We start from the raw sequence: 16,621 nt of genomic DNA on the forward strand, positions 1-16,621 counted from the left end.
CTATTTTGTGTATGTCCATTACATGAAATCCAAATAAAAACCATTTAAATTACAGGTTGTAATGCAACAAAATAGGAAGAACGCCAAGGGGGCTGAATACTTTTGCAAGGCGCTGTATACTTGTTGGATGGATTGGATGAGCATTGTTGTCTAGCTGTAGGCTAGTTGTCTAGTGATATTATCAACCATCATCAGCTGATCCTGAAAATAATAATGCTAAATAAATGGTCTACTACTTCTGGACACGGAGAACACCAGTACCAGGGCGCACCTGAAAAACAAAGTAATGAGCACTCTAAACAGCTGACTGACAAAAGAAAACATTGATAAATCAACATATAAATCTAATGCATTCGAATAAAGGCATAGGCCTTTTAAACCATGACAGAGAGGTGGGGTCGTTTGTTTCATTGGAAGCTTTTATTTTCATATTTACCACTGTAAAACATATTTACCACTGCATTTTAAACAAATAGGAAAATGGTTAAAAAAATATACAAATAATAATCATAATAATAGGAGAATGGTTGAATTAGCATTATTTAGAAAACCCAGGTAAAATTGTGCATCATTAGCTCATTGTTACGGATGTATCAAAATAAATGTCACTAGAAAACAGCTTAAACAAATGCAGATGCAGCCACTAGAAAACAGCTTAAACAAATGCAGATGCAGCTACTTCATTGTTATTCTGGCTGCACTGTTTGACGTGACTGTTAGTTAGCCGTAGTTGGCTAGCTAGCAAGCAAGGGATAAGAACGTTGCCAGCCAGTATGGCAATGGAACATTTAGAACGAACGACTGGGTCGAGTCCATAGATACAGAACAAAAATTGGGTCGCGTCTCTGGCAACTGAAACGATAGAACAAACAACCAGCCGGCTTGGGTGGCAACCCTAGATTTGTGTCGGGACTATATCTTGTGGAAGGATGAAATAGTATTAATAAATTCATCAAAATAACGCTTTTAATGAAAATATGTCAATCATTATTTGAATATGTTGGTAACCCGGTGTTTGGAGCATATATTGGCACTGTGTGCACACGTTTAATCATAGAATTACATATAGAATCCCTATTAATTCAATAGGATCTCTGTGGGTCTACACTCTTAGAAAAAAAGGGTTCCAAAAGGGATAGGGTTCTACCAAGAATCCTTTTGATCAGAATAACCATTTTTGGAAGACAAGGGTACTTTTTAAGGCAAAGGGTTCTACCTAGAACCTTAACGTCTTAAAAAACGTTTTTGGAAGAAAGGGTTCTTTGATGATTCTTTGGAAGGCAAGAAGGTTTCTTTGAAAGGCAAGAAGGGTTCTACATAGAACCATACGCTATATAATATTTCCCAGCATGCTCTATTGCAGTGAGATTTTCAGATTATTATTATTTATTTATTTTATTTTTTTATTTTTATTTTTTTGGGGGGGATGGATCAGCTTAATATTGCAGATAGATTGTATCTTCTATCAATGTAATTGTCTGCATCACTTCCAATCCCCATGTTTTTTAATTTTTTTTATATATATATTCCCCTTTATTACTTTTCAACCCCACCATCCTTTCCCTACTTGGAGTAAATTAGTGAACAACAACGCCCAGGCCTCTACTTCCGGTCTATACTTACTATCTACACCTTATGGACAGAGTTAATTTTACAATAATTCTATATCTATATATATATATATATTTATTTATTTTTTTGCTCCTGAACTTCTTCTACTCTCAACCTCTCCGATCATTTTCATGATGTCCATCCGGTTTGCTTCTAAATGCCATATCTTTCTAACTGTGCTCTTTCCCAAAAGCTCCCAACATACAACCTATATACTTATTATGGACACAGTATGCTTACATTATTAGCTATCTTTATTATTATTTGTTGTTATTTGTTATTAGTCCCATCCTTCAACTCTATTCAATACCTCCCATCTATCTCTTAACACCATCCATATAGGATTTCTATTTGCCATATATATTTCAACCGTACTGTGATGTTTTTACAAAAGTTCTGAACCTTTCTATTCTCATTGCTTCTACAGATTGTGAATTAAAAATAAACATTTTTGCTAAAAGTATTATTATATTATTGATTGATTGACTATGACTTTTCAGATCACCCAGTAATGCTATCTGCAAGGTTAGTTCCAGGTAAATATTGCAATCCTTTAGCCATTCCTGGACCTGTGTCCAAAAACAAGCTACAAATGGACAGAACCAAAACAAATGATCTAATGATTCTATCTCTTCACAGCAAAATCTGCAGAGCTGGGAAGATTGTATCCCCCCATATAAATAACATTCTATTGGTAGCAAGAATTTTATATAATAATTTAAATTGAAAGATTCTAATTTTTGAATCCGGTGTCGTTTTGCGTGTCAGTTCATAAACACTATGCCATGGGATCGGTACGTCAAAGATCTCTTCCCAACTATTTTGCAATCTATATGGGACGGCTTTCAATCCTTTGGTCCTTAAGTGAAACTGATATACTTTTTTATTTATCACAGTTTTCCTTAACCAATTATGTTCTTTAATGCAAGGCCGACAGACAAGTTCCTTACTTTCTCCCCCTTCAACTTTCCTCTTCCACTTTTGCGGTAAGGCTGCAATTATTTGGTTGTAATTTTGGGTAGAGCAGACATTTCCATATGTTTTTGTTAGCTGCATGTGCGACATAACTCCACCAGTCCTACCGATGATATAATTTACTGAAGATTATACCTTTTTTAAACATTCTGTCAAAAAATAAAGGTTTTTTGTCAATTAGTATATTTGAATTTAACCACAATATTTGTTGCATTATTTGTTCTGTCGTTTCTGGAGGATTAAATTGAAATTGCAACCAACTTTCTATGGCTTGTTTTAGAAATAGTGACATTTGGGAGATTATTTCCTTTTCAAATAACTGAAAGTGAGAGGTTGTAATCTGAATAAAGGGAAAAAGGCCTTTCTTGAACAGTGGGTGAGACAATCTTACTAATTTGCTTGAGAACCAGTTCGGATTTAAGTATAACTTTTGGATGACTGAAGATTTTAGTGATAGGTCTAATGCTTTAATATTTAATAATTTCTGTCCTCCGAATTCATATTCATTATATAAATATGCTCTTTTAATTTTGTCTGGCTTGCCGTTCCAAATAAAATTGAATATTTTTTTCTCATATAATTTAAAAAACTGTTTGCTAGGCGTAGGCAAGACCATAAGCAAATAGGTAAACTGGGATAATACTAAAGAGTTAATCAGGGTGATTTTTCCACAAATTGACAGGTATTTTCCTTTCCATGGTAGTAAGATCTTATCTATTTTTGCTAACTTTCTATTAAAATTTATTGAAGTGAGATCATTTATTTCCTTTGGGATATGTATTCCGAGTATATCTACATCACCATCAGACCATTTTATTGGTAAACTACATGGTAATGTAAAATTTGTATTTTTTAGTGATCCAATACGTAATATAGTACATTTCTCATAATTTGGTTTTAATCCAGAGAGGTTAGAAAATGTATCTAGATCCTCTATGAGGCTGTGGAGGGATTCTAGTTGTGGATCTAAAAGAAAACATGAATCATCTGCGTACAATGACACCTTTGTTTTTAAGCCCTGTATTTCTAATCCTCTGATATTATTATTGGATCTGATTTTAATAGCTAACATCTCGATGGCCACAATAAATAGATATGCCGATAGTGGACAACCTTGTTTCACTCCTCTTGACAGTTTAAAACTTTCTGAGAAATAGCCATTATTTACTATTTTACACCTAGGGTTACTATACATGATTTTGACCCATTTTATAAGAGATTCTCCAAAATTGAAATGCTCCAGGCATTTATATATAAATTCCAGTCGAACTTTATCAAATGCCTTTTTCGAAGTCTGCTATGAATAGCAGGCCTGGTTTCCCATATTTTCCATAGTGTTCTATTGTTTCCAATACTTGCCTTATATTATCTCCAATGTATCTTCCATGTAAAAAACCTGTCTGATTAGAATGAATAATATCCGACAATACCTTTTTAATTCTATGCGCTATACATTTTGCTAGGATTTTTGCATCACAACACTGAAGTGTAAGTGGCCTCCAATTTTGTAAATGGACTGGATCTTTATATTTTCCACTTGTATCCTGTTTCAGTAATAATGAGATCAGACCTTCTTCTTGAGTGTCAGATAATCTACCATTTACATAGGAGTGGTTAAAACATGCTAATAACGGTCCTCTTAGTATATCAAAAAGGTTTGGTATACCTCGATTGGTATGCCATCCAACCCTGGAGTTTTCCCGGACTTAAAGTCTTTAATTGCATCCAGAAGTTCCTCCTCTGTAATTTCACCTTCACATGAGTCTTTCTGTGTGGCTGTTAATTTGACATTATCAATAGAAAAAAAATCTCTACAATTAGCTTCAGTTAGAGGAGATGGAGGCGACTGAAAAGAAAACATATGCTTAAAATACTTTGTTTCTTCCTTCAAAATATCATTAGGTGAATTATGGGTGACTCCGTCAATTGTAACCAGTTTCATTAAGTTATTTTTGGTAGCATTCCTATGTTGAAGATTAAAAAATAATTTGGTGCATTTTTCCCCATATTCCATCCAGTTTGCTTTATTTTTATAATATATTACACTTGATCTTTCTTGAATAAGTTTTTCCATTTATTTTTGTTTTTTTCCTCTAATTTATTCTGAGCCTCTATGTTACAGTTTTTATTGCCATCTATCTGTTCTGTTAGACTTTCTATTTCCTTTCTTAGTATAAACTCTTTTGACCTAAATTGCTTTTGTTTTCGAGATGAGTACTGAATTGTATGGCCTCTAAAGGCACATTTAAAGGTGTCCCATACAATAAGGGGATTCGCTGTACCTATGTTATGTTGGAAAAAGTCAGTTATAAATTCCTTTGTTCTAATTATAAATAAATTATCATCTAATAGGCTTTGATTAAATTTCCAATATCCTCGCCCACGTGGAAATTCAGTCAGAGTAATGTATATGCCTATTATATGATGGTCCGACCGCATTCTGTCCCCTATCAACACTTTTTTTTACTTTTGGTGCCAACGAGAATGAGATAAGAAAGAAGTCAAGACGACTAGCTTGATTCAGTCTCCGCCATGTATATCTCACTAGATCAGCATATTTAAGCCTCCATATATCTACTAGTTCTAATGTATCCATGACATTCACAATTTCCTTAAGAGCATGTGGGTGATTGTTTGTGGTGTGATTTCCTTTTCGGTCCATTGAGCTATTTAAAACAGTATTATAATCCCCCACCATAATAATATTGTCTTGAGTTGCTTGCAGGCTTGATAATTTATTATATATATTGTCAAAGAATTGTGGATCATCATTATTTGGTCCGTAAAGGTTAATGAGCCATATCTGTTTATGGTCCAATACCATATTTAAAATAATCCATCTACCTTGCATAACTATTTGGACAATTTGCACATTCGGATCGAAATTACTATTAATTAATATCATCACCCCTTTTGAATTTCTTTGCCCATGGGAGAAGTATATTTCCCCCCCCCCATTCTTTTTTCCACGCTACTTCATCTCGAATTGTTGAATGAGTTTCCTGTATACAATAGATATTATATTCCTTCTCTTTGAGCCATGTAAATATTGTTCTTCTTTTGTTATTATCAGCTAAGCCATTACAATTGTAACTGGCTATACTTATTTCACCATACACCATAATGAGATACAAGTTTCAAGTCTATTTATCATTATACATGTTTGTAAATTTACCAATAAAAAATAGCGTAATGATTGAGTGTCCATATAGCTGTACCGTGATATTTGCATTGCTACGGAGTAACCCTTCAATTGTTCTCCACTCATTCCCCCGCTAAAGCCCCTCCCCATCCCAAGTTGAGCCGTCATCCCAGTGATCAGCATCCCACCCACGTCCCTCCGTATCCCTAAGGCCCCGAGAGGCCAGGACCCATCCATCGAAAACAGCACACAGTGCCACCCACAAAACAGAAGCAGGTTAACCGCCAAAAGCATTTCCAATGCTTTCACCTCTCTATATATATATCTATATAACTATTATTATTTTTTAAATTATGCATATCCTATTTTCCATCATTATCAATTAATATGCGTAATAATGTCGGCAGTTCACGCATAGGATTCTAACATATAACCAGGATTGCCATTGTATTACATTTAATTCATTGACAAGCAATTATTATCCTAGCAAATAATTCCCGCGGTCCATCCCATACCCCCCCAACATCCCCCCCACAACAGATGCCAGACAAGCACACACGCACATACTCACATACTCCAACACACTCAACCCCCCTCCTCCACAATCCACCATAAAATCCGATATTCAACGGCTGTTATATCCCAGAGCCCAACTCGAGAAATAACTTGATCTACGAGTGCACATACAGTTAAAGCTGATTGAGAAAGCATGCAGATTGAGCAGAAATTGATAACAATGTGAGATTTGATTAATCTACTTAATCTATGTCAAGTCCTAGGTGATGGAGATCAGATCCACCCTCTTCACCTGAGACACAAACACTCTGATCCCCTGTTGTAACCATTTTCCCAAGCATCTCCATGCGGTCAGACCTTTGATTATTTTGTGCCACCTGGGCCACAATGATAAACCCCCTCTCTGATTGTCCGAGTGTGACCCCCTCCCCATGGGTTACTGCAGCCAGTGTTGCCAGCACTGCCACTACCTGGGTGGGCGTACCCCACCGGAATCCCCACCCGCTAGGTAAAAGGTCGTCAAGGTTCTCATTAGCAGCTTTGAGAATTTCCTTGTATATTATGCTCTCCCATCAGGGGGCTCTGGCTTTGTAGGACCAACCCTGCCAGGCAGGCTCAGAATCTTGAGGGGGCGGTGCTGCTCAAGTAGGTCTCTGACCGCATTTATTTCTCTGTTTAGGCTGCATATTCACAGCAGGTCCATAAAATAGATGGGAACTTCTCTTTGGTGTATGGGTCGCTCAGGTGGGTGTCCAGGTTATAGGGTTAGGGATCTTTCCATCATGATAGGACAATGAATAATTAGATTAGATGTATACTATATTTAAAAATGTATATCCCTCATCTACACAAAATTGAAAGCTCTCTCTCTCACTACCCCTGTTCATAGACCCCCGGTCGGCTCTGGGATATGCAACCATTTCCCCTCTCACTCACTTAACGCCGCACCTTTTCAAACACAAAAATGCACACCACATGGTTGACTGCGTAAGAAATGGGCCGAGCGTGCAAACGCACCCGCATCCACATCTGCTGCAAGGGGGGAAAGGACGCCAGAGAGAACACAGGACCAACCACAACAACCATCCGCCAAAACAACAACCTCCCGCCAAAAATCCATGTTCTAATTATTTGTATATAAAGATGTATTATTCTGCTTGTTATATCGTTTTATCCATTTATAAAATACTATACTTACTATAAATGTTATTTAATATTACAATCCCTATCATTGCTAGTATCAGGTGCTCCAATATTTGACTCCTCTATTACAACTTTTAGAATAGCCATGGAGTAGTCTTTGTGTCTCTGAACATTTGGTTGTCAATATATAATTTATCCACCACTAGGATCCACCACAGAATTGTTTGTTTTACTGTATTATTTGTGTTTTTTGCATTTACATTGATTGGTTAATACATTTTATGCTACACAAAGGTAAATAACATACGGTTTTCTAAACTAATCCAATCTGTTGGTTTTATTGTATAACTAGACCCTCAAAGAAAGGCCTTATGATATATGTAATGTATTTTCATAAATAATACAATTTTAAAGGCTAATAAGAATGGTGGAACCACTCTGCAAAGGGTTCTACCCAGCACCAAAAAAGGGTTCCCATATGGGGACAAACCGAATAACCCTGTACGGTTCTACTTAGCACTAAGAGTGTAGTCGTAAAGATTTGTCATTCAACTTTTAAAATGTATTACCTTTTATTGTGGCATAAACACAAGTCATTATGTTTTAATCTGATTCTCAAACAATCACTTCAAAGGTCTCCTTTACTAGGCTACCCACGCATGTTCATCCACTCGCAACATATTTCCAGCCTCCAAACAGTGGTGAATGGAAAGAGACATCTGTTACACAAAACACTACAAAGTGTAATGACATTTGGCTATTGTCATTAGGCCAGAATTTATGCATCCACTGCTGTCCATGCTCATCTCGGTGTGGGCCATTCATCTCTGCCTTGGCAAAATGTCAGTGTTCTCATTTAACCACATCACATTTTGGAGCATAGGCTATACCACCCGTTTTCAAATCCATTCGCTAATTTTTCATGCCTCTGACATGCAGTAGCCTAATGATAAATAATGGTGTAATAGCCTACAGTTTTCTTAATAGTTTCACCATAGTTTCTGTGTACCTTACTGTCTTTCTTTATAACTTTACTTTTAGGTATATCAGACTTCATTTCATGATATTTCTCCACAGACAGATTGACACAATCACAAGTAATTAAGCTACTATGTATACATTCATGGAACTTAATTTATTGTTAGTGTAACTGGTCTGGGCCTATGTTTGAATGCGCTGCTTACTGCGCTCTAGCTTTGGTTCTGCGTTGTGTTGTGGTGAATGTAGATTGACTGGACACAGGACACACTGCTGGCGGTTCTGGTCTTTTATTACTGGAAAATATGAAATACCTGCAGTTAATAAACGCAGTGCAAAGCAATTACATTAAATGGTGAGCCTTTCTATGCTGCACACACCTCTCCTTAACAAGCATCGAAGCAGACTCATATAATACATTTGTTAGACAACAGTAAAAGTATTTCATTAACTTGAGTGCTATTATTCAAAAGTAATGAACAGTAATATTTCCTATAGCTACTAGCGTAGCTACTAGCTAGCTAGCTAACTACTGGCAAAGTAGCTAGCTACGCTCTGGACCAGAGCATCTTGCAGATCAGAGATAGTATGGACCAGAGCTAGCTAGCTACTAGCTACGCCCTAGACCAGAGCTAATTAGTGCGGACCAGTGCTAGACCAGCGCTAATTAGTGCGGACCAGAGCTAGCTAACTACTAGCTACACCTTGGGTGAGAGCTGGACCAAAGCTATCTAGCTAGCTGTTAGATACACCCTGGGCCAAGAGCTAGTGCAGACCAGAGCTCTATAGCCACTAGCTACACCCTGGACCAAATCAAATCAAATTTTATTTGCCACATGCGCCGAATACAACAGGTGTAGACATTACAGTGAAATGCTTACTTACAAGCCCTTAACCAACAATGCAGTTTTTTAAAGAAAAAAACCCAGAGCTAGTTAGTGTGGATTAGAGCTAGCTAGCTAGCTACTAGCTATACCCTGGGCCAGAACTAGTTAGTGCGGACCAGAGCTAGCTAGCTACTAGCTATGCCCTAGACCAGAGCTAGCACGGACCAGAGCTACTAGCTATGCCCTGGACCAGAGCTAGTGTGGACCAGAGCAAACAACTAGTAACAGTAATATTTTCTTCTTACATAGACTGAATAAAATAGTTCTGAATTACAAAAAAATACAAATAAATATATGTTTTTATTGTCACATACATTGGATAGGTGCAGTAAAATGTGTTGTTTTACAGCGTTAGTCATAGAAGTACAGCGCCCCTGGAGCAAATTAGGGTTCAGTGCCTTGCTAAGGGAACATACACAGATTTTTCAACTTGTCAGCTCGGTTATTCAAACCAATGACCTTTCTGTTACTGGCCCAAACCTGCTGCCCTCATCAAAGAGTCAAAGCAGAGCAGGAGAGAGAGCGCACGCTGGTCTGACATTACTTCAGACCAAAGCAATCCATCACAGAGCGATTCTCAATTGCAAAAGGCAGAAATGTAAAAGAACAAAGGGATTTAAGTAAAATACAATCCTTTCATACAAGTGCTGTGAATTTCCAGCATTCAAATGCTGTGATTTCATGTCTACCTTTTGCAATTGAGAATCACTCTGTGATGGATTGCTTAGGTTTGGAGTAATCTCTCGTGGACAGATTCATGCAAAGATTTGTTATAACTAACCTAAAATAGACCAGAGCCTGTCGTTTCCAATGGGAGCAAATGAATCATAGCGGGCAGAACAAGCAAGGAGGTGGACAGAGCCAAGCACGCGCTAGTGAGATCCTATTTGCATGTTCTACTCCGTGTGGTGTGTGCAAAAACTTAATTCGCTGTTGCACTTCTTCTAAACAACGCAATTTTTTTTTACTTTGCCAAAATGTGAAGTCTACAAAATGCAGTCCACTCTGTTTGATACAGATTCTAGTTTTGGAAACAGAAAACTGTATGGAGATAAAATGTTTCATCAATGCGAAAATAAGCAGAATGTCGGCCAAAATCCATCTCGCTCCATCTTCTCCCACTGCCGGCCACTAGGCTTCCTCTCATCACCATATTTGGTAGTGAGTGGAAACGCCAACCGGATGCTCACATTTATACATCCGGTTAAATATCTGGCTCATTGTTCTACATGTATCTGTGATTCATGTATAAACGGCGAGAAGTGACAACTTCCGCCAGAATTTTACTTCTGTGTAACCGAGATTCGGTCTGGAGTAACATCAGACCAGTGTGCGCTCTCTCACCTGCTCTGCTTCAATGCTTACAGGGGGGAGGTAGCTATTACGACTGCTCCGGTGTATTAGTTCATGTTTAAAATGTTTATAACACGTTAAAGTTAATGCAGAGTTCATAACACGTTTTCTAATTTTGTAGTGTTACTAGCGAACTACTGGTGAGGAGGTAGTATTGTGTAAAAATAGTTTTACACCATCTGATGGAACGCTATTTAGCTAGCTATTAACAGGGTATCTGTGTTTGTAACTTCCCCACATCTGATATTTAGTAATGATAGAGTAACTTTGATCGCTAATGACATTGCTGTGAATTGCGAAACAGGCCGTTCATCATTTCAGAGCGTTATCATGTTCCTCAATTAATTCAGCACATTTCAGCCATAGGCCTAGGTTATCTCGACACAGAGCACGCTCAGGACGCACAGAGCACACCCCGAGTAGGCTATAGCGTTGTCGAATCATACAAACTTTGTAACGGCAGTTACAACAAAAGTCAATTGCCCAAAGGTTGCCAAGCTTGCTAGATAACCTCCAACGAATTACAGAATGTCTCTTGTTTGGCAAAATTGAGTTGATGACTATACAGATAGCAGATCAGCTCATGAATAACAGGGAGATGAAGAGAGGAAATTGTTTAAATATCAAGGTCTCTTAACGGGGACCAACTCTGTTTTTTATTTTTTTATACATATCTACTCTCATACCGTTTGTTGATCACCCATTCTCTACCGAAGCGCTCATATGGGCAGCAATATGAGACAGCGCAGAGAAGCTGGGTAAATGTTTAGCGGAATTTTGACATGCATAGGAGAGATATGCTTTGATAATGCAACCTATGGATAACAGAATAAAGTTAAGAATTTTCATGCGAGACAGGAGTCAGGATTTGGGGTTTCAATGGGATTGGGACGATAGGCTCTATATAAGACTATATAAGGCTACTACGTGAGTCAATAAATAAATAATACACTTGATTTAGGCTACATTATTGCATGCTAAATGTTTCTGATCAGTGATAGATAAGCAAACAAATAAATGAGCTACCACTTCCACTTGTCTAGCCACAGATCAATTAACCAAATATACAGACAGAGATTCAGTGAAACAAAATCACATTGATTGATTATCAGACAAGTCACAGGCTTTTGGTCAGGTGTAGGACAGGCTGAAGAGCATGATCCACTTGTATAACATGCTAGCAAAATGTTCGGATCAGCTAATATATAAGCAAACTAGAATAAAGATGATTAGCACCTCAATTTAGCTAGCATTTCCCCAGCCTTATTGTTATCAAATATCCAAACAGAGATTCAGTGAAAACAAAAATCTGACATTGATTGATTTATCTAGACAAGTCCCCCACACTTGTCTCAAAGCAGCGCAATGGCACTGTCCCAATCAAAACGGTGCTGAAATTACAATCTAGGTGACCACACACAACTATTGCTTAAAATTATACTGAACAAAAATGTAAACGCAACATGCAAAATTTGTAACGATTTTACTGAGTTACAGTTCATATAAGGAAATCAGTCAATTTAAATAAATGTGTTAGGCCCTACTCTATGGATTTCACATGACTGGGCAGGGGCGCAGCAATGGGTTGGCATGGGAGGGCATAGGCCCACCCACTTGGGAGCCAGGCCCACCAACTGAGGAGCCAGGCCCAGCCAAACAGAATGAGCTTCATGACAGACAGAAATACTCCTCAGTTTCATCAGCTGTCCGGGTGGCTGGTCTCAGATGAACCCGCAGGTGAAGAAGCCGAATGTAGGGGTCCTGGGCTGGCATGGTTACACGTGGTCTGCAGTTGTGAAGCCGGTTGGACATACTGCCAAATTCTCTGAAACGACGTTAGAGGCGGCTTATGGTAGAGAAATAAACATTCAATTCTCTGGCAACAGCTCTGGTGGACATTCCTGCAGTCAGCATACCAATTGCACGCTCCCTCAAAACTTGAGACATCTGTGGCATTGTGTTGTGTTACAAAACTGCACATTTTAGAGTGGCCTTTTATTGCCCCCACCACAAGGTGCACCTGTGTAATGATCATGCTGTTTAATCAGCTTCTTGATATGCCACACCTGTCAAGTGGATGGATTATCTTGGCGAAGGAGAAATGCTCACTAACAGGGATGTAAACAAATTTGTGCACACAATTTGAAAGAAATACGCTTTTTGTGCGTATGGAACATTTATGGGATATTTTATTTCAGCTCATGAAACACAGGACCAACACTTTACATGTTGAGTTAATATTTTTGTTCAGTATAGTATAATGGTTGGATATGACTTTGGGAGTTTCAGTATAAGCAAGAATTTGATACATGCCTTCAATTGCATTAGCCTACTTTATTTCAATATTTCCATCATTCAGTTGATCATAACTAAGGTGAGTTTTACTCTCTCTGCGCTTTTTCTAGGCCCAATGGCTGTTTCCTCATCTCCTCACTCCGCTGCCGTCAGCCTCTGCCGCGTTCTTCTCAACACCAGTTTAAATCAATATAGCCTACTGTTTTCTAGAAATATGGCTTTTTTTAGGTTCGGGCTCATTTAATTTCTGTCATGTTGGACCAGAACTGGGCTCGGGCTTCAGCTCACCGGGCTTGGTTCGGACCAGGATCTAATTTTCAGTTCTGATGAGAACTTTAAACTGCATTCGGGTCTCATGGGCAGTCTGACAGTGTCAATTATGCGTGTGCTTTGAATTTATGGAGACTTTGTGTGATGTAAATACGCTAGGCTAAAGGCTTCGATGCGACAACCTGTTTGGATAATGTGCTCTAAAAAATGTTGCCATTCTGCTACTACACTACACATGTGTATTTTGTGAAATTTCATTAGTGGGACATTGGGGGACAATTTGGTAATTTTCCGGGTTTTGTCATTACATTTTTTCGGGAAAAGTGAAGAGTGGTCCCAGAACAGTCCTGAGATCCCAGTTACCGGTGTTAATCCATAGTAACTACCCAGCTACAAGCAAAGACCCAAAAGGTATGTTTTGAGGTTGGTCCACACACAGTATACGTATGATGTCGTTTCTCAAACGTCTTTCCAGGAAAGTTCTAAGTACATTCTTAATAAGCACTGTATAGACAGTGCTGCTGAGAAAAGGTGAAATGGCCTTAAATACTTACTACATAACTTCTGCTTATTCACCTCTATTATTGATAGTTCTTCAGTAATTAATAATTGTTTCATAACAACCAGGAAAATTCATATCACTTTTTATCAGTATTTAGCAGCTACATACTAACTATTAACTGATTATTACCACGTTCTTACCTGGTCATTGCAGTCTTATTTCTGTGTTGTTTCCTATTACTGTCCAGTTACCCTGTTATTTCAGCACTGTAAACTGAAGTGCTACCGAGTCCAGCTAACAGAAAAAAAAGTGTTTGTGATTAACAGCCTCTGGTGACAATCATCTTTACCTCCCTGCTCTATTCTGTGCCATTGTTTGAGCCTGAGCCAAATGAAGACACACTAGGGTTTGATATTTTCAATACTATCTCGACAGGTCGGCTTTCATCAGATGTCTTCTCTTCTTCTCTGTCAGCGTCTCACAGATTACTTTCCTCTGATTATCCCCTTGCTACCTGTGAATCACTATGCCACCTAACCTGTCTGTTTGTCAGGCAAACCAAACCATGTATTTTCATAAAGATTAGCATTTTATTTTATTTTTTAAATACTTCTCCTGTGTCGTCATTAAAAGGAAGGTAACAATCAGACAGAGCATTTTAGAGCGAGCCTAGTGTTTTGAGTTCTGTTCAATGCTTTTCAGAGAACTCAGTCTGTTAAAAGGGCCTACCTGTGGGTGGTAAGGAAGCAGAGTTTAAATGGCAATGCTTTATTTTTGTCCAGGGTAATGCAGAGAAAGCACATAAAATTACAGGTAATGCTTGCAAAGGAACTGTCTGAAGTACAGAAAAGCCCCCCCCCCAATTTTTTTTTTAAAATAATCATACATATGGAACACAATACTGTATTAATATACAGGTTTTTTCAGTGGAATTTTCATTATTTTCATTTGTTCAATGGCCATTGCTATGCAGGCTGCGAATTGTAGAGCGGATGGGGGAATCCCCCCGCTTGACTCATACCCATTTCTAAATGGTTATATGTATTTTGGTAGATTGGTTGGATGTGATGCTTTAACTGTAAGTACCAGAGAAACTTGGTGTGCCATATTGTAAATATGTAAATACACAGTACTATATGTGGAGTGTACTTTAGAGGGAATCTGCATGGCTCAGACATCTTAACACTACATGAAGCAAACATTCATCAATATAATAGCAAAATATTTTCAACTCAAGAGTCCAAACGTTTATTTTCATCTTATTAACCATACTGCAGGTACATATAAATCCCTCTCGTGTATTTTATTATAATATTTTCAGTATTGTATCACCGGAGAAGAATATTAGACAGCGATTGTTATAAAGACATTAATTAATTCAACATTTACATTTTGTACGAATATTTACACTCCCATGAATGACAGTATAAACACCTTTCAATGTCTATATCATTAACACTTCTGTGTCATATTACCAGTACTTATACTGAACAAAAAATATAAACACAACATGCAACAATTTCATTGATTTTACTGAGTTACAGTTCATATGAAGAAGTCAGTCAATTGAAATAAATTCTATGGATTTCACATTAACCGGTAATACAGATATGCATCTGTTGGTCACAGATACCTTTAAGAAAAATGGGCCTCACAATGGGCCTCAGGATCTCGTCACAGTATTTCTGTGCATTCAAATTGCCATCGATAAAATACAATTGTGTTTGTTGTCCGTAGTTTATGCCTGCCCATACCGTAATCCCACCACCACCATGGGGCACTCTGTTCACAACGTTGACATCAGCAAACCGTTCGCACACACGACGCCATACACGTGGTCTGCGGTTGAGAGGCCGGTTGAACGTACTGCCAAATTCTCTAAAACAATGTTGGACACAGCTTATGGTAGAGAAATTAACATTCAATGCCATTTGCACGCTCCCTCAAAACCTCCGACATCAGTGGCAATGTGTTGTGTGACAAAACTGCACATTTTAGAGTGGGCTTTTATTGACCCCAGCACAAAGTGCACCTGTGTAATAATTGTGCTGTTTAATCAGCTTCTTGATATGCCACACCTATCAGGTGGATGGTTTATATTCAAAAAGGAGAAATGCTCACTAACAGGGATGTAAACACATTTCAGAGAAATAAGCTTTTTGTGCGTATGGAACATTTATGGGATCTTTTATTTCAGCTCATGAAACATGGGACCAACAGTTTACATGTTGTGTTTATATTTTTGTTCAGTGTAGTATTTAAAAAACAACACCAGTAAAGCAAGAAAAAACAATACATGGACAAATTGATATAATATTTTTTATCTTCTCCACATCTTGGTCAGCGATCTTGTTTTGACAGTTGCTGAGGGTATTTTACTGCATGTGTGTGTAAAGCACTGTGAATGTACAGTGGCTTGCGAAAGTATTCACCCCCTTGGCATTTTTCCTATTTTGTTGCCTTACAACCTGGAATTAAATTGGATTTTTGGGGGTTTTGTATCATTTCATTTACACAACATGCCTACCACTTTGAAGATGCAAAATACATTTTTTTGTGAAACAAACAAGAAATAAGACAAAAAACATGAGCGTGCATAACTATTCAAACCACCCCCCTATTTCTGCAAGTATCTTGGGGTATGTCTCTATAAGCTTGGCACATCTAGCCACTGGGATTTTTGCCCATTCTTCAAGGCAAAATTGCTCCAGCTCCTTCAAGTTGGATGGGTTCTGCTGGTGTACAGCAATCTACATACCACAGATTCTCAATTTGATTGAGGTCTGGGCTTTGACTAGGCCATTCCAAGACATTTAAATGTTTCCCCTTAAACCACTCGAGTGTTGCTTTAGCAGTATGCTTAGGGTCATTGTCCTGCTGGAAGGTGAACCTCCGCCCCAGTCTCAAATCTCTGGAAGACTGAAACAGGTTTCCCTCAAGATGTTCCCT

The sequence above is a fragment of the Coregonus clupeaformis genome, chromosome 15, assembly GCF_020615455.1.
Source record: "Coregonus clupeaformis isolate EN_2021a chromosome 15, ASM2061545v1, whole genome shotgun sequence".
NCBI classification, from domain to species: Eukaryota; Metazoa; Chordata; class Actinopteri; order Salmoniformes; family Salmonidae; genus Coregonus; species Coregonus clupeaformis.